The sequence below is a fragment of the Perca flavescens genome, chromosome 12, assembly GCF_004354835.1.
Source record: "Perca flavescens isolate YP-PL-M2 chromosome 12, PFLA_1.0, whole genome shotgun sequence".
NCBI classification, from domain to species: Eukaryota; Metazoa; Chordata; class Actinopteri; order Perciformes; family Percidae; genus Perca; species Perca flavescens.
Window position 1 is genome coordinate 21,985,088 of NC_041342.1, and position 22,041 is coordinate 22,007,128.

At 37.9% G+C, this 22,041-nt stretch overlaps 1 protein-coding gene across 2 annotated transcripts in view; it reads right to left on the bottom strand.

The window, feature by feature from the left end:
• Positions 1-16,768, bottom strand: part of glis1a (GLIS family zinc finger 1a) — a 43,012-nt gene extending 26,244 nt beyond the window's left edge. For both annotated transcript variants that reach the window (XM_028594066.1, XM_028594064.1), the window contains exon 1: positions 16,664-16,768. The gene's annotated coding sequence lies outside the window, so the exon portion shown is untranslated. The remainder of the gene's footprint in view (positions 1-16,663) is intronic.
• Positions 16,769-22,041: the final 5,273 nt, after the last annotated feature.

Genomic DNA, 22,041 nt, shown 5'->3' on the forward strand with positions numbered 1-22,041 from the left:
TAATGATCTTTAACTGGTGCTTTTCAGCAACAAACCAAGACTTGTGTAAACATCCACTCTGCCATAAATCCGTCTGAATCCAAGTGAAATACAGCAGCAAATATAGCATAAAGGGGATTTTATTTTAGAAGTGTCTGTTCACAAACCGCTCTGGTCCTGATCCAGAAAGAAGAGTTAGACAGTAAAACTAAGAAAAATGTCCCACAAAGCCTCAACTGAGCCAGCAAACCTTATAAAATAGCAGGCTCATCTCATGTGGTGTCTTTTAAAGACTCACTTGCTGAGGTTAGCTAAACACAGCTGTGGCATTTTAGGACAAGCAAATGTGTACTTGTCTCAACAATAAGCACTTTGGTTCTTGAATTACAAACTTATTTTGTGCTTTTTGGTTCAAGTTAAACATGGGAAAAAGATCCTTATTGAAGAGAGAGATGTGGACACAACAAAATCCAGTTTCCTTATCCTATCTTTCCTAAATTACCCTTGATGCTATTACACAAGGTGTTGGAGTGGATAGGCAGGCACCAAGCCGCAACTTCCGGGCCTGAAAAGTGAAGCCAATAAGGTGCCTTAAACCTGCATTCTATCTAATTTCCAGCAGGGGGAGACTCCACAGTCTCCAAAAAAGTAGTCTTTCTATATTTAAGTCTATGGGGAAATTACCCTATTTCTCACTTGATTTATTTCCTTATTTTATGGCCTTATTCGCTAGTTTCAAGTCTTCGTCAATACAGCATAATAGGGACGTGGAAACACGGCAACCTGTCAATCAGGACAGAGGATTAACAATGTGTATCCATGGCACTGGGTACGTTTCCGTGAACTTGTTTTTTGACTCCTCACTGTGTTTTTTCACTTCAAAGTTAATTAGAACACTGGTCACCTAGAAGTGTCTTGTTCCGCATTCTGCAAACCAAGCTAACTAGCTAGCGCTAGCCGGTAACTTAAGAGAACGTCTGACGATTTTCAAAACGCCACTGGATGACGCGCCTCAGAAGGGTTGAAAATTGGCGACTTTAGCGTTTAGCTTAGCGCAGCGCCATGAAACCATACACAACACTGGCTTACATGCGTCATCCTCCCCTTTTGTCCAAATATGGTCACTTCCAGCTCCAAAATACCAAAATGCAAGGCACCTAGAAATTAAACAAAAAAAACCTCTTTTCTAATGTTTTAATGAAGAATTATAAACGGTTAGCATGCAAAAGAGTTGAGTTTTGTGCATTTTTATATCTAGGGAAGGGCATTGCAAATTAGCTTAGGCTATAAATGCTGTTGTATGTTGGCCCAAGTCATATGCCTGTTCCTATACAAATAAACATTAAATAATCTTTGCAAAGATTTGGTAATCTATTATGCAAGGTAGGTGATGGTATACACACCACCTTTACTGTATGTATAGTATGTAATCAGATATGGCTTTATATGCATGCATTCGTGCATGTAAAGATGGTTTTGTCATTTCTTGTTATTTTTTTGTAACTATCATTCATTACAGCAAGGTGTTCTTTCTGCTGGGCTTAAATTATATTTGGTATGAAACTTCTCATCACTTCTAATAACATAACAACTAAGACATATGGAATTAGCATCATGTGTTCCTAGGTACTGATTTGCAATCCTGATGTTGCTTTTTATTACATTTCTATCTAAATCATATGAGATTTAATGTGTTTGAGAGGGAAAACAAGTGTTGTAAATCTTAGTTCCTGGATTTAAAGAAATACATGGGGACAAATTTTGTGGGTCGAAATACTCACAGGTGCAATATGTATTAGGTTAGGACAATATGTTTGCAAGAGAACAAACTCTCATAAATGTGGCTGGCTGACCATTAAAGAAAACGTGAATTACGTAACTAGTTTCACAACTGTCACTTCTGTTTTTATAAACGACATGAGAGTCCCTGTTAGTTCCCTGTAACAGAAAAAGTTGGCTGGAGGGTGAGAGTTTACACTTCTCTAAACGATTTGTGCCTCAGGGTCTCCATTATCAAAACAGGTTAATCTTGTGAAACCAATTTTGTGGTCTATAAGTGTGCTAATAAATCTCAATTGACTATCTTCTTTCGAGTCATTAATCTTTATTTATCCAAAGGAAATTGAGTTAGCACAGCTGCCTGCTTTACATTCTTACACATATTCACACATTTGAAACTTACAGAAACACTAAATTGTTCTTCTGTGCAGGTGGAGATTAAAAGCAAAAGTAGTTTTTCAGAGACAGACAAGTATTACTTACTCATTTTCCCCAGCCACAATTTTCCCAACATTTCAGGTAAACAAACCTTGCGGATACAATTCCACTTCTCAAAGCTTTAGGGCAACCGCTGCTTCCCCTGTTACCTCCACAATCTTTAAAACACTCTCAATATCCTCAAATACCAAGCAACAGCTTTACTAGCATCAATTCATTAATATATGCAGAAACTATACTAACATTTTCTCACTACCCACCTCAAGTCTCCAACCCGCATTTGAAAAACAATCATCATAAGTCTGTCTACAAAATGCAGACATAAACTTTCATTCTGATTTAAGCCCAACTGACATATTGGTATGGCAAATAAAATCTGCCAATTTTAGCGTATTAAAGATATGTTGGTATTGGCAAACCATTAAGTAACAAGGAGTTACCCTAATGTAGTTCGTATGGCTAAGAGCACTCACAAGTTTATTCTTTTAAATTGTTAAACCTGGTTATGGGGACCAAGACATCTAAGAGATACCTATTCAAATTGTATATCTTAAAAGAAAAAATACCGTCCAATATATTTTCTATCTCTTTTACACTCAGTACTGGCCTCAATCAGTGTGTGATGAGGTTGCACTTACTGTTGATTTGGACAAACCAATGCATTGTAATGGGATGTAATATCAAAATACAATAATCTACACACAAACACACTATACTATATATCTGTAGATGTGTCCCAGAGAGTTTTCATCACCTAATTCACACACACAAACCTTCAGGCCCTCTTGACCCTCCTAAACAGCAATGCTTTTTTTCTTTCATCCACCACTACAGCTGAGGCTTTTTACACAGACAATCTTTTTTTATAGCAACTGGTAGGAAATTCCTGCACATTTAGCTTACCTTATCCTTATCTCCATCAGAAGACACAACTCTGAATACATTAGTCTATATGGCATGACTCAAAAAGAAAGTTGCTTCACGGTCAAAGAAGTAATGCAAAGGAAAGATAAACGTCATCTTTTCAAATCAAACACATGAGTTGGGAGCACAGTCCTGCCCGCTCTAGGATGAACAGCTGGATTTTATGTTCAAACAATAGGGGGTCAATTTAGGTCAAACTATTATAGGATATGGAGAGGAGTTTGTTCTTCCCCAACATGCTGTACTTTCTATGTAATATGCATAACAGCTGAGCAAAATGTTCTGTTTTTGTTGCGTCTTTGACCACTATAAAGATTTCACAGCAACACAAGCTGTCAAACCGCTTCAGCTGAGAAGAGGATCATGAGGTAGAGCCTCCTGAAACATTTATTTATACTGGAGGCCCAACCTGAAGCTGCTGACCTGACACTCAAAGCTGCAAAGCTGCACAAAGTCATTCATGTGAATAATGCTGAGAACAAACTCAAGATATATATATATATATATATATATATATATATATATATTATATATATATATATATATATATATATATATATAAAACCTATGTTTTATATATATATATATATATATATATATATATATATATATATATATATATATATATATATATAAAACATAGGTTTTTGCATGAAGACTGAATGACCTGTGAAGCTGAGTTTCACATAAAAGCTTGAACGAGAACTTAACGTTGACCTCGAGTGCAAACAGGAAGTCAAACACCTGAGGACAGTAAGGTCACTCCAACGTCCAGGTGCTCCAGGAGTCTGAAGACATTAATGTCATTCATGAGGGGCCTGCAAGTTGTCATCTCGTTTCTGGACATGACGACTTGGTGTGCCAGTCTGATTCCTGCAGCCAAGTCTACAGAAAAAGGTGCCGATGACAAGTTTTCCAGAAATTCCAAGACTTACCAAGCAAAAATCTCTGCACCATCCAAGTGAGTTTTCAGAAGCTGCCGCAATACTATTTCAATGTTGATGCCAATGCCACTAAGTCATGTCTAAATGTTTAGGCTTTTTGCAAAGTCCAGGTGACAAAACCACTGATAACTGTGGAAAAACAGCTTGAAAATGAAGTGAGGAATGTAAAACCCAAATAGAGCAGGGGATTACTCTTCCATCCCTGGTTATATTGATACTCCAGCTGGAAGAGACAGACATGATGCAGGAGGGGAAGGCAAAAGGTATTTGCTTCTGAGTAATTCCCTCTGAACAATAAGCCACAAATCAAGATCCAATCGAGGGACATTGAGGGAGGGGGGTAAAATACTTATTTTCTTAACAATCAAGTATCAAAAACAAAGGAGGACACGCTGTTGGATGCTGTCCTCCATGCCTACTTTTTCTTCAATGCCTAACAAATCTATCCCTTTCTCTCCCTGACCCTGTCTTTCTGCTTGAGCAGCACTGGTTGAAGCCTGAAAATATTGTAAACAAATTAATAACATAACTAATTACACTGGTCAGACTGTTCAGCTCTGTTTCAGACTGATTTCAGGCTGGTCCTTATCCTCAACATGTGCCCTTCTCAGTCACGGAAAATACTTTTCAATACTCATCTGGATTGAAGCAACAAACATTCAGTGTAAGAGAAAAAAATGACATAACATTATTTATAATAAGTTTATTTGATTCACAGCCGCTATATAGTGTTTTGACCTTGACAACCCAACTGCATTTTACCTAGACTAGTTAACTTTCTAAAGCAGGCGCAATCGCTTGTTTGCTAAGAGTCGGGTTGGGACTCCAATATTAACACACAGACAACATTGTATTCAGAATATAAAATATTTTTATAGCAGTTTTTAATGTGTGATTGTGTAAAGGTGTTCAAGAGTGTTCACCTTTCGTGATCTTGTGAATTTCGCCAGCCGTCTTGTCTCGTTTTCATGGAGACAGACGCTGTGTGCACGGAGGGGAGGGGCTGTGTGTGTGTGTAGCCTATGTGAGAGAGTGAGTGACAGAGACACGGAGGAAGAGCAGGGAAAGGAAATGCAGCTGAGCGAATATGCTTTGTTTTTTGTTTTTTTTAAACGTGGCGGCCGGTGTTGATTGTGTGGCGCACTGCCACAAATTAGTCTATGTGTGGGAAACACTGATATACTTTGTGGTATCGTCCACCTCAATATATCAACAAGGTCCTGAAGCATGCACACATCCTATAAGTGTTTTAACCCTACTTGACCTCAAGTCATGTATGTGATCAGTATGGCTCCACTGTGCTGAAGACTTTGTAAAACTCAGTATCTGCACGGGTAAAATCTCCTCAGTTGTTTTGATAAATGTGATCATTTGTATCATTGATGTGTGAACGCTCCCAATTCTATAATACTGCAGGCTACTTTGTTGTTTTCGATTGTTGCCAGAAAAAATTCTTTGGCACTTTCCAGATTTTGAGAGGCAGTTTGGGTCAAAGTAAAATCAGCAGGTGAATAACACAGTCTCATGTTGCACAAAATAAGAATGTGTTATTGGATCAGAAATCATGCATGTCATCTTTGCAAGAGGCTTGAATTACTGGTAACTTTAGACCCAGTGATCCTCCTGGGGCTCTTCTTCTATGGTAAGAGTGTTAATACTCTAAATAACGCTTTTAGAAATGTGAAATCTAGTGTATCCCAGATTACAGCAGAGTTTTTCTTATTGTTTATTTTTACAGGATGTTCTTTCTTAAATTTTTCACACTGTTGCACTGACCGTTCAAAACATGCCTGTTATGAACGGGCCAGTTGCTTAGCCTGTTCTATTGCTGCTTGCAGCTTTCTCGAGAATCGCTCATCTCATCTCATCAACTTCACACTCACACTGCGCTTCCTTGAGTCCTGAGCAATACAACTGTCATGACATAGCTGCGTCACGTACCTAAGTCACAGCAACTCTATGGGATTAGTTTTGTGACTTTAATTCCTAGCAAAACTTCTCAAGTATCAAACAAAAAACACTAACTCAAGCAAAATAATTGTCACCTCAAAGGTAAAACTTAAAACTTGCAAACAAAACATTTGTGTAGTCTTTTATTTGTTTGATATTATTTCCTTTTGTTTACAGTTCCCTCTGCTTCTTTCTCAATGATCAGTCTTTTGCTCTCTCCATCACATTTGCAGTCATGCTCCCAGCTTTCTCCTTTGCGCTCCCTGAGTTTTTGCTTGCGATTCTGACACAAATCTCTCGCGTGGGCGGGTCTTACAGGGGTGTGTCCCCATTGGCTGAGTGTTAAGGGAAGTTTGAGTGACAGCTCAGCCTCAGTGCAGGTAAACTAACATTAGAGACTCAGAGTCTGGTCTGGAGGACACACAAGCCACTCCACAGGGGATTCCTACAAGATTAATAAAGTGTAAGTATTATTAATATATATATATATTATCTGTGATCTACGTTGCAAGCATGGTTACTAGACATTTGTTGTTTCGTTGTGTTTTTTTAAGTTAGCATTTAACGTTAGCTATACTGCTAACGTTATCTAAAACTTGTAGCCACCGGCTACCTTACTGAGCTAATAATTTACCATGGGAATCATGTATTCTTCGTGAGGCCTTACTCAGTGGAGCTGTATTAATTATCGTCTTCTCTCTGTAGAGACCTGCAGGACCCGAGCAGAGCTACGATTTTTATTGGTTAAGTTGTACAATGTAGAAGCTGTGAATATAATGAATTTTATCTAGAGGTCGACACATACTGTACAGTACAAATGCAATGTTAGCACTGCTTAACTGGTTCATCTTTATAGTTTTGTGCTCATCTGATATCTGATGAGCACAAAACTATAAAGATGAACCAGTTAAGCAGTGCTAACACTGCATTTGTACTGTAATATAGCTGAGTCTCTAGTTTACCTGCACTGAGGCTGAGCTGTCACTCAAACTTTCCCTTAACTTTACCTTAACACTCATTAGCCAATGGGGACACACCTCTGTAAGACCCCCCCACCTGAGATATTTGTGTCAGAATCGCAAACAAAAACTCAGGGAGCGCAAAGGAGAAAGCTGGGAGCATGACTGCAAACGTGATGGAGAGAGCAAAAGACTGATCATTGAGAAAGAAGCAGAGGGAACTGTAAACAAAAGGACATAATATCAAACAAATATAAGACCAATAGTTTACAACTACACAAATGTTTTGTTTGCAAGTTTTAAGTTTTACCTTTGAGGTGACAATTTCTTTGCTTGAGTTAGTGTTTTTTGTTTGATACTTGAGAAGTTTTGCTTGGAATTAAAGTCACAAAACTAATCCCATACAACTCACGGTCAGAAACATCGGTGGAATACACTCTGGTTTAAGGGAAACACCCGAAACACCAAGAACAGACTACCATTAGGCAAAATAGTCAACTGCCTGTTGTCCCGTGGTAAAAGCGCCCCAAACAGCTTCAGATTCTGGTTTAGTTTAGTTTCTGTTAGACCCATTATAAACAAATGTGCCACAGCCATTGTCATAATAACCAGAATCAGCCTCTGCAGCAGCCACTAATGTACATAATACATGCAGGAATACTAAATCTGTGCTAGTTGTCAGGCTAGTTGTTGCTCTCTGTTTCAAGTCTTTATGCATAGCTAAGCTAACCATCTAACTCTTGGCAAGACAGCAAATAAACATATTTTCCAAAATATCGATCTTTTTTTAAAAATAATTCTTAAGTACTCGTAACAAATAAATCTAACCATGAGACCGAAAGTGCTATGTGAATGTTTGTTATTTTCTTAGGTTGGTGTTAACACAGGCTCTCTCATAGTTCTGTCTCAGTCTCAGCAATAGTGCTGTCTTCAAACAAAATCATATTTCCTAAACAAACAAGTGTTTTTTTTTCTTCATTATTTCTAAACTGAAGCCAAAAGGTTGGAGTGGATCTCTCCCTCTTTCTTCATCAGTGCTCACCTATCCCTCCGTGCTCTCCTCCTGGCAGACATAAAGATTTACTAGCAGGTGTGCATCTGTGAGAAACTTTGACTGAGCGCAGATGGCAGGAAATTCCAGTGAAATGACAGTCGCTCAGTCCAAACCACAAGACAGTGTGAGCAGAGTCCGTGAACCAGATACAGCAGGGCCAACAGCAGCAGCGCCTATGGACTCGAAGTTGGACTCAACAGCCTGCCAACGTCTTGAAATAGGAGCAGCTTTACAACACGTCTGTTAAAACTCTTCTGCAATGGGTTGAATCTGGTGTGGTGGGTACTACTAACTGACTGCTACGTGTCTTTTAAAATACATTTTGGGTGGTATCTGGTCTGTGGAACCTTATGAAAATAGATTATGTTTTGCATCTAGCAGATTTTTATCAAGCTACGTTCAGATCAGGCAGGACTATGTTAAGCAATACTTTCCAGCTCTTCATGCAGCACTCCATATGATGTCATGGGAGAATTCACTTTACACAACTAGCAGACAGGAGTGTAGTAGTGAGGGGAATAGTGGAACTAAGTTATTGTTGGCTGAATGAATAGTTTGACGGACTATTTCATGTACCCAAAACAATATTAGAGCCTCTCAGAAGCCTCCCCTCTCTAAAAGGTGCACATGGTTTAGTCCACTAGTTGTCAGGTGAACGGTGAACTTTGAAGCAATCGTGTCATTAGAAAATTAAGTAAAATACGGCTACCATAAAAGAAAAATCATGTATGAATTAATACTGTAAAAATACACTTGTTCCAGGTTAGGGTTGTAACTGTTTTCGGTCTAAGCAACACTGAAAACGTTTTACATTTTAGTTCCTATTAAACATTTCTCCCCGTGTTTCCAACAGGACCTCTGAATCCTTTGAAACCCTCTTATTTTTTGTACTAAAACTTTGAAATGTAAATTCCTATTTCCTGTGGGAGCGGATGAAACGAGGAAAGCTGTGTGTAGGCTACATCTGCTTTGCCGATTCTGCGAGGCGTCATTAATCTTGACAGATCTCTTTAATTTAACTGCTCTATTTGTTATGCTTGTATGTTAGTTTTAGGTTGTTCCCAGTAATAATATTTAAACTTGATTGCAACAACTCCCTCTACATGGCCCTCTCTTTAGTGTAAGCGTCCCAACACTAACTCATGCAAAAACAGTAGCCTACATTATGTTGCTACTGGCTGTGACTACATGCTCTGTAAGACATATACTTTTAAGTTTACCATAATAATATTCTCATTTTGTAAGTGAGTATTCCTCTTGTTTGTTGAGTTTATTTACCAATATGTATGCTGTAATATAGTTTGCTGCTGCTGCACTGATTTAATCAAATTACTGCAACTCTGACCTCCCACTTAAGACCTCATGGGAAAAAAACTAATTAACTTTATTGTGTTATCCTTTTAAAAAGCTGTGTGTCTTCATCTCTTTTCTTTTCTCAACTTTTCTAGAACAAAAAACAGGTCTTCATAAAGTAGAATGAAGAGTTATCAAATCATCTCCTTCTTAAAGCTGTGTTAATCAATGTTTGTTATATTAAAATGTAAATTATTTAATTTTAATTATTTAAATTTATTTATGCTTTATCACTAACTCTCCGGTCATTTCAGATCTTGCCTCTTCATCAGGCCTGGCTATCAGCTCATTATCCCCACCTGGTTTCCCCTCCTCACTTGCAGCCCATTCCCTCATTTGTCCTTCACCATACATACCAGTCCACTCTCACTTAGTCCTTCACCATATATACCAGTCCACTCTCACTTAGTCCTTCACCATATATACCAGTCCACTCTCACTTAGTCCTTCACCATATATACCAGTCCACTCTCACTTAGTCCTTCACTATATATACCAGTCCATTCTCACTTAGCCCCTCATCATATATACCAGTCCACTCTCACTTAGCCCCTCACCATATATACCAGTCCACTCTCACTTAGTCCCTCACCATATATACCAGTCCACTCTCACTTAGCCCCTCACCATATATACCAGTCCACTCTCACTTAGCCCCTCACCATATATACCAGTCCACTCTCACTTAGTCCCTGTCAAATTGCCTTTTGTTTTACTGCCAAGGTCTCTAGAGTTACTTAGTTTATTTTCCTGATCTGCCTGTTCTGACTCTGTTTTTTGGACCTGGGTTCTGCCTGCCCCTCCTCGGATTTGTTAGCCTGGGTGGTTTTGAACCTGCCTTAACTGTTTAAAAAAACTGAACTTTCTTTACAAACTCTGTCTCATTGTTGTGCTTTTGGGTTTAGTGCCAGTACCAGTGAACATTGAAGGGGGTCACTCGTAGTTGCAAACCCACAGAGAATGACCACCAACTCTACAGTTTAAAAAGTGTTTGTCTATTTTGTATAATTATTTTGGTTGTGTGGCCCACATCTTTACTATATTGGTTCACTCTCACTGCTCTCATCAACACAGTTTTCGGCAGCAGGCAGCTGTTTTCAGCAAAAAAAGCTCTGATAAACCCACTGTACACTAGCTACCTGCCCAACACCAAACAGCAGATAGATGAAGACCAGCTGGTGAACACAGTGGGGCATTTAGCAAATAAAGAGACAGATATTTAAAAACAGAGCAAACAGGAGAGAGAATATTGGACTTACATTAATCAGGACACCAACACATGGGGCAACAAATACTTTGCACAGATCCTAAACCAGAAAATTACACAATTTGACATAATGTGCTATTTTTCACATTCCACACGTGGTTTAACACAGGTGATAATCCTACAGTGCATATAACGTTCCTCAGTTTGCTGTTAACATTAAACTGCTCAATTCCCCATTTGTTTGCATTGTCAGTTGTAAGATTAGCTACCTTGTTTTCCTGCTGCTTTCATGTTTGATAATCCTCTCCGAAAGATGCCTGAGATCCTGAAAGCCTGTTTTTGACCAGGTACCATCCCCTTCGAAGCAAAAAAGTGTCTTCTTAAGCTAGCTAACATTAGCCATTTTTTCTCCCGGAGAACTGCAACATTTATGTGATGTTGTAGTTACTGGTTAATTTGCAGTTAAAGCTACATTGTGTAAGAATTTCTCCCATCTAGCGGTGAAATTGTAATGACAACCAACTGAATATTACTTTCTAGCCCCTCCCATTACGATCGCGTTTTAACTGCTACGGTGGCCAAACACGAAATTAGCTATTAGTATCTCCATCGTTTACACGCAGCTGTTCTAGCCACTCCAATATTAACTTTGGTCTTGTCGCGTTGTCGTTTTAATTCTCTTTTCCGCTTCCCTGGTGAGTAACCTCCTCCTGGCATTCGTCACGGTGCGGGGTGCCACTGAGTGTAAAAGGGCGAAAGTCGGAGGTATGTCCCTCTTTGGCTAATGTATTTTAAAGATGGAGGCGCAACATGGCTGCCGTCATTCGAGCGACTCGCTCGTATGTATTCTGAATGATTCTAACTGGCGGATTCTACGCTTACGAGAATACTTTATTTGGTGGAAGTAATTACACATGAATGAGCACATATTTGTGAAAGAACAAAGGGGTTTTTGCTAAGAATCAACTAAAAAAATTACACAATGTAGGTTTAAAGAACATTATTGGTTTAAATTAGAGACGGGACATTAACGCGTTAATTAAGATTAATTAATTACAGACTTTAATGCGTTAATTAATTACACAAAAAATAACACGTTAAACATTTTTTACGCATTTTAATCACACTTATTTTTGCACCGCTGGACGTTTCTCACCGGATGAGTTTCGGCGGACCAATTATACTGGAGCACCAACTAGCGTTAATGACTTCAGACCTTTTATATACTGTATGTCAATACTTCAGACAACAACAAACCACAGTGAACATGAATGAAGAAGCTGACAAGACCGCTTTGGTTGGCTCCGTGGATGGGACATTTTGTTATAAAAAACGAACGGATGGAAGCGTCGATTAGAGCATGGTTGTGTGCAAGCTATGCAACAAGGAATTAGCATGTCACCGCAGCACATCGAGCCTCAAGTATCACCTCAACGCAAAACATTTAGCAGCTAGCTCGACTCTGAGTACAAGGACCCACACTCCACCAGATGACTGGTTTAAGGACCAGGGTAACTAAGTCTGAATGTACTTGAAAGTATTGTGTTTTACTTAAAAAAACATAGTTTACAGAAGGTCTACCTACCTATAGGCTACCTGAATTTCTGAAATGTACTATATTTCTAAATATGCTATTGCTACACTTAATGGTAAAAATTGCACTGGTCTGCTGGACTTGGTTGAACAAAATTAAACAATATTGTGTTGCTTAAGCTTATATATTCAGTCATTATTCAATGGTATACTAAAAATCCATGTGAAAAAAAATTACTTCTCACTGTTCTCAGGTAAAATATTTATGGAATTAAAATGCGATTAATAATTAATTAGATACATTTTTTTAATCGAGTCCCGGCCCTAGTTTAAATGCAAGACTTTAACTTGTAATGTAATCTTTTTACATTGTGGAATTTCAACTTTAATTAAAGGTCTTGAATACTTCTTCCACCACAGTCCAACAAATCATTCAACCAGGAAGACGAAAGGGTTTGCCTGCAACTAAATATGGAACCAAATCAAAGAGGCTACTTCATGTATTGTGAGAATAACCCTGAACAAGAGTCTGGAGTTTATAATCATCATGTAAAGATAAACTACCCTCTGTGGATTAAATGCAACTTTTATAATCACACTAATTTACTGGACTGTGCTAAGAAGAAAAGTTCTGGGACATGAAATAATTTACCAAGTAAATTTAATTTAAAAAGACATTAGCCTGCAGTTAACACACACCAGAAACAATGTTGAAACAGTTACCTCTGTTACTTACAGCGGATCCTATTACCTAGCTCTGTCACCCTTGGGTGTTGCAAAAGAGCACACACCTCTCAGCCAGGAATAATATTTCTGAACCAAACCAAAATGAGCTCTGCTTGTAGGACAATCCCTGTTAATGTCCGTGAAAGGTATGTAGGGTCTGGGCAGCTGAGAAACACAAGTGACGAACCATTTCATCAGTATGAACAAAGGCCCCGCTGTCATAAAACAGCAGTTCAAACTACTATGAGATCGGATGTGACAAATTCAGACTCCAGGCAGTTTTTTTTCATGGTAACAAATATTTATGTAAGAGAAAGCAAATGTGTTTCTTGCCTAACACTAATAAGTCCCATATGATTGGAGTCTCTTGACTTTGAGCCCTTAATTAAATACATTAGGTCATCTTTGTAAACATCAAATTTCAATAAAATTTACTAAAAGTCAACAAAAGAAAATTTGTCTTAACAGGTGTTTTCATCAGCTGGTTTTATGCAAGTAGTAAGAAGAGGGTGTAACAAGATTACATAAGCAAAAGTGCTCCAGTAATCCAACTTTTCCCTACTTTCATGAATTTAATTAGTGTCTTCTACATTCTGAATTTGCAGCAAAATGTACTTAAACAGTGAAAAGTAAAAATACTCATTTTGGCCCATTTTAAAGGTCCCATGGCATGAAAATTTCACTTTATGAGGTTTTTTAACATTAATATGAGTTCCCACAGCCTGCCTAAGGTCCCCCAGTGGCTAGAAATGGCAATAGGTGTAAACCGAGCCCTGGGTATCCTGCTCTGCATTTGAGAAAATGAAAGCTCAGATGGGCATCAGATCTGGAATCTTGCTCCTTATGAGGTCATGAGGAGCAAGGTTACCTCCCCTTTCTCTGCTTTGCCCGCCCAGAGAATTTGGCCCACCCATGAGAGAGAGACATCATGGCTTTCAAACGAGCAAAGTGGCAGTTGGTCAAGGCCACACCCCCACCCTCCACCTTGCCCCCCCCCTCTCTCCTCCTCAACAGCTACAGACATAGAAATGGCACATCCTAAGGAAAGCTCATTGTGGGACTGGCTCTAGTGGCTGTAATTCTGCACCAAGGCTGAATTTCGGGAAAGAGACTTCAGATACAGTATTAGGGGACCACTAAGGCCTATATAAAAGCATACAAAAAGCACCATGTCATGGGACCTTTAAAGTGTGTTATTATTATAGCATATTGTATAATTCTGTTTTTATCACTAACAAATCCATGCAGGAGCATTTAAATACATTTTTGTACCACTAGGTAGATTAGTATTATAGTACTGCATCATATCATAAAAGCATATCATATGTTTTTTTGTGTGTAAAAAAGTACCTAATAGGCTAACTATGTCTGTCAAAAAAAATGTAGTTAAGTAAAAAGTAGCCTACAGTATTTCCTTTTGAAAAGCAGTATAAGTATAAAGTACAAGTACCTCAAAACTGTACTTAAGTAAAGAACTTGAGTAATCATACTTAGTTACTTTCCACATAGAGTTTTACAGAGAGGACAAAAAGGCTCAGCAAACTCCCGGTGTCTTGCATTCAGACTGATTTAGCCAGACAACCAGTCAAGACCCTAAACAGAAGACATGTAAACTGTTCATCAAGAAATAGTAATAAAAATGTGATTCCCTTATGACAACAGGAGCTGCTTTAGACAGACCCAGGCTAGCTGTTTACCCCTGTTTCCAGTCTTTATGCTAAGCTAAACTAACCTGTCTGTTGGCTGTAGCTTAATATTCATTGGACAGATATGAGAGTGGTATTAAGCTTCTCATCTAAAGTTTACTTTCAGCAAGAAAGCAGATATTAGTTCCCTAATTATTGAATTGTTCCTTTAAAGCAACACTATGTAACTTTTAGCGCAAGCTGTAGTTCCAATGAGACAACCTGTAGGGGGACCGAAGCGGGAAAAGTTACATAGTGTTGCTTTAAGTGGAGGCGAGAGTATGAGACAAGTATGAAAACACTTTTGTTCTAATATTTAGGTGTTTTTCTCTAATTTCTTGTGCTACCGCAAAGATTTTATAGGTGCTTAAAAACAGGGGATGGGCCATTAGTGATCTGATTACAGGTCCAACCGAGTCACTGAGGGAAGAGATCAGGATCTTAAAATAATAGTAATTATAGTATTATAATCAAGGTCCACTTCCAGGTTTTCCGGATGTTGTCACAATTAATTTGCTGATGATGATTGTGTGGTTGAAAGGTCCAGAAAAAAATTGTAAATGGTTAAGGTAGTTTTTCAAACTACTATTTCCAAGGTCATGAAAATTCATCTAAACTTGAGGTCCACTTACTCGCTGTTTGGGAGCATTTTGTCAGCATCACACAGTCTTCAGCAGATTCAACGACTGTTTCTAAGGTCAAGAATGAACTGGACAAAAGTGTTGCATCAAAATGTGTGTGCCTTATAAAACTGTACTTTCCCTGACAATATGTCCTCATCTCACCCAATGTTGTTTTGTTTTTTTGCCACATACGTGCAGCGACAAATTGACTCATTTAATTTAGTCACCGAATGAATGACAAGTAACCTCGCGACTCTCTTGTAGGATCAATGGACTCTGTTTTGGGGTTCATAAATTCACTTCATTATGAAACAGATGTTTACATTTTGAAAAGTCAGCATAGGAAAACAATCCAGTAAAATTGAAATGCTTTTGTTATTTTCTCCCCCTGGTGTGAAATCAAGGTGGAGATATACTGCAAGGGCAAACAAATATTTTTGGGGCAAATCAAATCTTGGCTCGCTGCTGTCTCCTGCTCGTAGCTGAGCACTTGAACAAACAATCTGAGCATCTGGTTAAATAATTGCTGAGCATTAATTAACAACCTGATCAACCTCTCAAAGGCATATTTAAGTCATTTTGTGGTTTACGGAACAGTACAAATCTTGTTTATTACCCCCTTTAAATGCCACATATATACGATTAAATGAGGTATATGATGAAATGATGTGACTCAGCACACACCTCTGTGCAATGGGTGCACTGGCAGAGGCCTGTGAGTATAAACCATGAATCCCCAGCACAAGCTCCATGTCAGTGATACCATGAGACTAATGATTAAAACAAGCCTCCTCATCTGTTTGGCTTCCAGAAAGCCAGATTTCCACCCCCTGCACAGCGCTTTTCATTCCATCAACATTACATAAATCAGTGCTCTGCAGAGGAGTGGAATGGAAGAGTCCCATAAGTAATAAGAGGGGGAAAATATCACATTTGGGTAAGAGTTCACTACAGTATAGAGTGGCAAATCTATTAATTGCCTTTCTCAAATCCTTGTTGCACAATCAAAACAAGTTATTGTGTAATCCACGATACAGAGGTACAACTAAACCTGATTATTAAACTTATTTTTAACAACAGTCAAGAGCTATTTCCTCCATTTTGGAAGGTTTTTCCTCATTTAGCCTATCATAAACTCTTGGCATGCTAGTGGTTGTAAAGCTATTGCAAATCCACCAAACAATGGTTCATGTGCCAGCTGGAGTTACTTTAGGAGTTTACAGACAGCTGCCAACATTTACAGTGATGTATACATCTTAATACTTCTTGTTGTTTTTTTTTCCCATCATGCTCACTGTCAAAACAGATAAAAGCTGATTTTGAGGTGATCAAACTGAACCGTAGAAACACGAAATCCGCATTAAAACGTTTACAACAAACTAAAATACAACATAAATCTAGTGCCATCTTCATTGTCACTTGTCTCCATGGCAACACGGTTTCTAAAACGTTATACATTCAAAACACATTATAAGAACAGTAAGGTGACATTGTGAGGGCTGTTCTTACCGTTTTGCGGCCAGTCATTATTCACAGCTTGTTAGTAGGTCTTTGCCTCGCGCTGGCTGCACGCGGATTGTGCTTCCCACTGTCACAGCAGCGCTCTCTGCACCGCGAGCTCACGCTCTCCATCTGCTATGCGCGCGCACGCACGCACGCACGCACCCACGGGCAAACATTTTTTTCTATTCCTAATAAACAGAAGATGTGAAGCAGCTAATTCACTTAATGAAAGTTGCTGTGTAACTTAGTGGTGCTTTTTTTAAGAATAAATGACCGAGTAATTTTACAAAGCTCAATACTTTGACACCATCCATATACTTTTAAGTATTACTTTCATCTGCGGCTTTGCTCTGATAGTTTCAAATAATATTCCAATACGATTTTTGAGACCACCTTCCATTAAGTCACCTTTTATAAATGGTTGATTAATATAACCACATTGAGCCAAAAACTTTTGATTGTAATTATTTGTCAATAATCTGGTTAATTATAATTTACTAATGCTGCATAGGTCTGTTGTAAGCCATTAACAGAGGTGGAAAAAGTACTCAGATCTTACGTAAGTAAAAGTAGCAAAACCACAGTGTAGAAATATGCTGTTAAAGTAAAAGTCCTGTATTCAAAATCTTACTTAGTAGTACATTGGTATCAACCGTATCAACATATACATAACGTACCAAAAGTACTAATTTTGCAGAATATTAAATTATTATTAAATAAATTATTGATGCATTAATGTGTACATCACTTTAAAATTGCAGCTGGTAAAGGTAGAGCTAATTTGAATGCTTCCCCCCTTATTATTGAACTTATTAATGACTCATTAACATTAAACATAGATGATGTGTTAACATTCGCTGTTGGTTTATTGTGCATCTTGACCCTTAATTAAAATTTATAACTGTAAATTGAATGGTTTATTACCTTTTATTAATACCTAACTACCTTTATAACTGCAAATGTGATGGTTTAAGAGAAAGTAGAAAAAGTAATAAAATAGAAAAAAAAAAAATTTTTAAACTCAACATAAAATTTTGAAAGAAGTATCACAACTTGGCAATCGAAGTTATTATTAACAATAGCTTATAACTGCTCTATAAAGCATTAGTAAATGATAATAACACATCCCCTTCAGACATAAAAAGTTCAATTACTTAGTTATAAATTCAAGTTAAGAGGAACTTCTATTATATTTAGTATGTCATTTCCAATACTACCTGTATTGAGGACCCCACTAAGCGATGCCCTTAATGTTATTGCTCTAGCAGGATAATGCAATTATATATATACACTCAGTGACGGACCAGCCATGGAATTTGGGCAAATGGCATTTGCATGGACCTCTATGGGCCACTACTGATAATTTGTCTTAGGTTAATTTTGATACGTTTTTGTATGCATGCAGCCACAAATATTCAAGATACTGTGGCGAGGTGGGTGGAAAGATTCACTTGGAAGGCTAAGTTACTAATTTCCAAGCTAGGTTATTGACAAAAAATAGGGCCGGTGTGTTGCAAAGTTTGTGTATGTCTAAAATCTCCTGGAAGTTTGTTGCTTCTCTAGGTTTAGTTTGTACTCTGGGAACAGTAAGCAGCCTTTTACCTGATGACCTGAGACACCTAGGGGGTTCATATGGTAAAAGACAGTCAGAGATGTATTTTGGTCCTAAGCCATTGAGAGATTTATAGACAAACAGCATGAGTACTTTAAGCTGCACTCTCTGACACGCTGGAAGAGACCTGAGAACTAGTGTGATGTGTTCAGTTTTCTCTGTCTTTGTTTGGAGACCTGAGAAAAGACTGTTACAGTAATCCAACCTGCTGGAAATGAAAGCTTGGATTAGGTTCTCTAAGTCTTGCCTGGGCATGAATCCTCTGATTCCTGCTATGGTTCTTAGATGGTAGAATGCAGACTTTGTAATTGATTTGACATGGCTGTTAGATTTCTGACTTGGTTTTTGGTTTTCAGAGCGCTTAGTTTCAGCCTTCATTCTTTTGCAACAAAGGCAATTATCTTAGTTTTATATGCATTTATCTGGAGTAAGTCCGGGCTCATGCAATCATTTACTTGTTTAATTCCCTTGTAGAGGGAATCTATGGGAGTGTCGTTGCTTGATGACAGGTAAATTTGGGTGTCGTGTGGATGATTATGATAGTTGTGTTGGATATTGAACAAGACAATGAACCTCAAAATGTATGCAAAAAGATTGTAAGACACTTTAGACAAACACATCAGCCAAACCAATATAATATAATGTATTGCAATTATTATTTCCAGTGGTATCCGTATAATGTTGTACACAGTGTGTCTGTAGTGCAGTAATACTGACCATGGTTTTTGGCTCGCAGAATTTCCTATGGTATCTCTGTCAGCTCTGTATAATGCACACTGTGGTAAAAATGAAAGCTAAATATTACCCTCATCACATTCATAAGGTGAAGTAAACTCCTTGTCCCTCCCACATTTGTACAATCACATCAAAACTTGGACAAACTGTATGACAGCCTGTTTAAACATCTGGGCTTTCCTTGCACTGTTAAGATTGACATAAATACAAAAAGGAGGCACAGAAACCTTTTATCTGTGTATCTGATTACACAGTGAAACTGCAAGTTAGAGTTGTAGTTCTGATTCCTGAGATGATTCACAGAGCTGTAAACAAGTCCTCTGGGACGGCGCTCAAAACAGAACCATATGAGCGAATACAATTCACAAAAGAACATATTCTGCATGAAAAATTGGTACATTGTAGGGGTTTTATCTCCTAACTAGATACAGAAAACAGCTGGTTTTGGTCACTTTTGCTTGACTTCCTTTCCTGGTCTCTTTTCCTTCTCAGGTGCAATAAAGTTGTTCACAAATATGAGTACACCTTTTTTTCACAGCAAACATTTTGACTTTTCATAGCAAGAAAAGCAGAGGTGTTGCTAATAACATTAACCATGGCTCCTTTCTATTCAAGTGTGCCAATGAGCCATGACAGTGTGACAGGCAGCATGCACAGGACCCTGAAATTGGAGCAGCTATGGAATCCAGCCATCATTGATTTGATTATTTCCACTTGTGACATCTCAAAATGTCTACCATAAGAAAGGCATTTGATACTACAGTGACAATAGCATCCATGTGTCATTATTTAGCACAAAACGTCAAGTGAAAATCTAATTTTATTCAATTAATGTTAAAGATTTAACTGTAAATAGTGCACTGATGAGACCCATTTGAGACCCACATTTTACATGGGCTTCATCCAGTGTTTTTAATTTATTTACACATTTGCATACATTTTGACTTTATCACTGTGGTTTCCAACCTTTGGGTAATTCTGAGGGGTCGCAGCGTAATTAATAAGCTGTGTAATAAGAAAGAAAAAAAATCGTCAGGCCTCTAATAACCTCTAAAAACATTCAGATAAAATAATACGAGTAGGAAACTTTCACGGTTTGATGAAAGAAATTCAACCAGTGACGAGTGGTCACAAGCAGATATTGCTTCATTTTGGAGAGTGACAAGTCAAAACAGGTTGAAGAACTCTAACTACAGGAACAGCACAGGTGTAATTAATAACATAAATAACGATTGCATTAAAGGTAGGTATGCTGGTTCCAGGGACCTGGTTGGGGTATGGTTTCTTATTGGGACACTTAATTTGTGTTATTACATCCATGTGTGCTTTTCCTTAGATGACAAGACAAAATGTGTGCTGTGAAAAAGGTGTGTTGTTTAATACCTGTACTTTACACTGGAAATCCTCAGCGAGTTCCACCTCCTCTGTTGCTCACTGTGATTAGCCATCTCCGTGCACAGTTATTGCTTATTTACTTCTTATTTCCCGTGTGTGTATGTTGAAGATAGTTCAGCTGCATTCGCCAGATTTTTTTCACAAAGTTGGCAAAATGTGTTACTTGGGTGTTTTAAGATTTTTTTTTTGACAAGTCAAAAACCAAGAGAGCTTTGTGTGAGATAAGATGACAACTCAGCTGACAATACTGGCATCAAAGGTCGTGCACACCAACGCAGGTGTCTGATTAGACCGCTGCTCAGGCACAGCTATAGGATTAAATGAGATTATCAAACTGATTGCATCAATAATGATAAAGGTGAAAGTTGCCCCTCCCTAAAACACCAGTGTGGGTGGACCATGAGTGTGTAGAGGCTATCAACGTCTTGCTAAACTTGATTGTTATGAAACCTCTTATCTATATTTACATGAGGCGCCTGAGACAAGACATTCAGTTCATCTGCTGTCCCACATGCTGCAGTCCAACCAAAATTACACAGCACTGAGGACATACAAGAATAATCAGTATAATCTGTGTATGGCATAGTGGTGGGGCATAATCCTTTATTCTGACTTTGAGGTTTTCTCGCAGCTCATGGCCACTCATTAGTTTTGTTAAATATGACCGTCCAATTCTTATTTTGTAAATGTTTTGAGTTTATCAAAATATCTCCAGTGGCACCGTTTATTTATTTTCATAACAGCAGTGCCACCTTCTGACTGTCTGTGGTATTACACCAGTGATCTGTTTATGTTCTGTCTTTGCAAAAGAACAATATATATTGTATATACAAATACATATTTTGTATATACAATAAAAATAAAAAAAACATCACAAACTTATTTTACATTATACTGCACACTAAACGTGTATGACAACTATAATAGCAGGGATGTTGAGCTCATATGATGTATTGCTATAGGTTAAACTAGCAGCATAAACATCATATTAAATAGTTGAAATTAGCTTCAACTTGACCAACTACAACATTAAAATGCTGCATACACATTAATGCATCAGTAATAATAATCCAATAGCATAATATATAATAATATAATAAGTAAAAGAGCTATTCTACTTCTACTTTTAAGTACATTTAGCTGATAATACTTCCACACTTTTATTCACATAGCATTTTCAATTGCTTTTGAGTATATTTATATTGTGGTATGGAAAGGATATGGTGGAAAGAAAATAGTTCCTACATGAAACTGCTCACAACCCAGTCTGTGAATTATCTTGAGTAACTGGGTCGTGATTTCTAGAAAGAGACATTGCTGTTACGTTTTTCAAATGTATTTTTTGGTGCTTTTAGCACCACAAGCCGAGTGTCATCTAGTTCCATTATATTGGAGAGAAGGCAGACATCTCTACGGCCGATATCTAACACTGGGCAACTCACACCAAAACAATCTAGACTGATCAATACTGTAGCGCTGGAGGTAAGAGGGAACATATGTATTTTTGATTTTGGGATGAACTGTCCCTTTAAGTGAAAGATCTAAATACTTCCTCCACCATTGCCAAACAGACTGGGTTTCCTGCCTTTTCAAAGTGTTGTAAATGTTTTAATTAAACTTATCATTTGAAGAAGCAAATAAT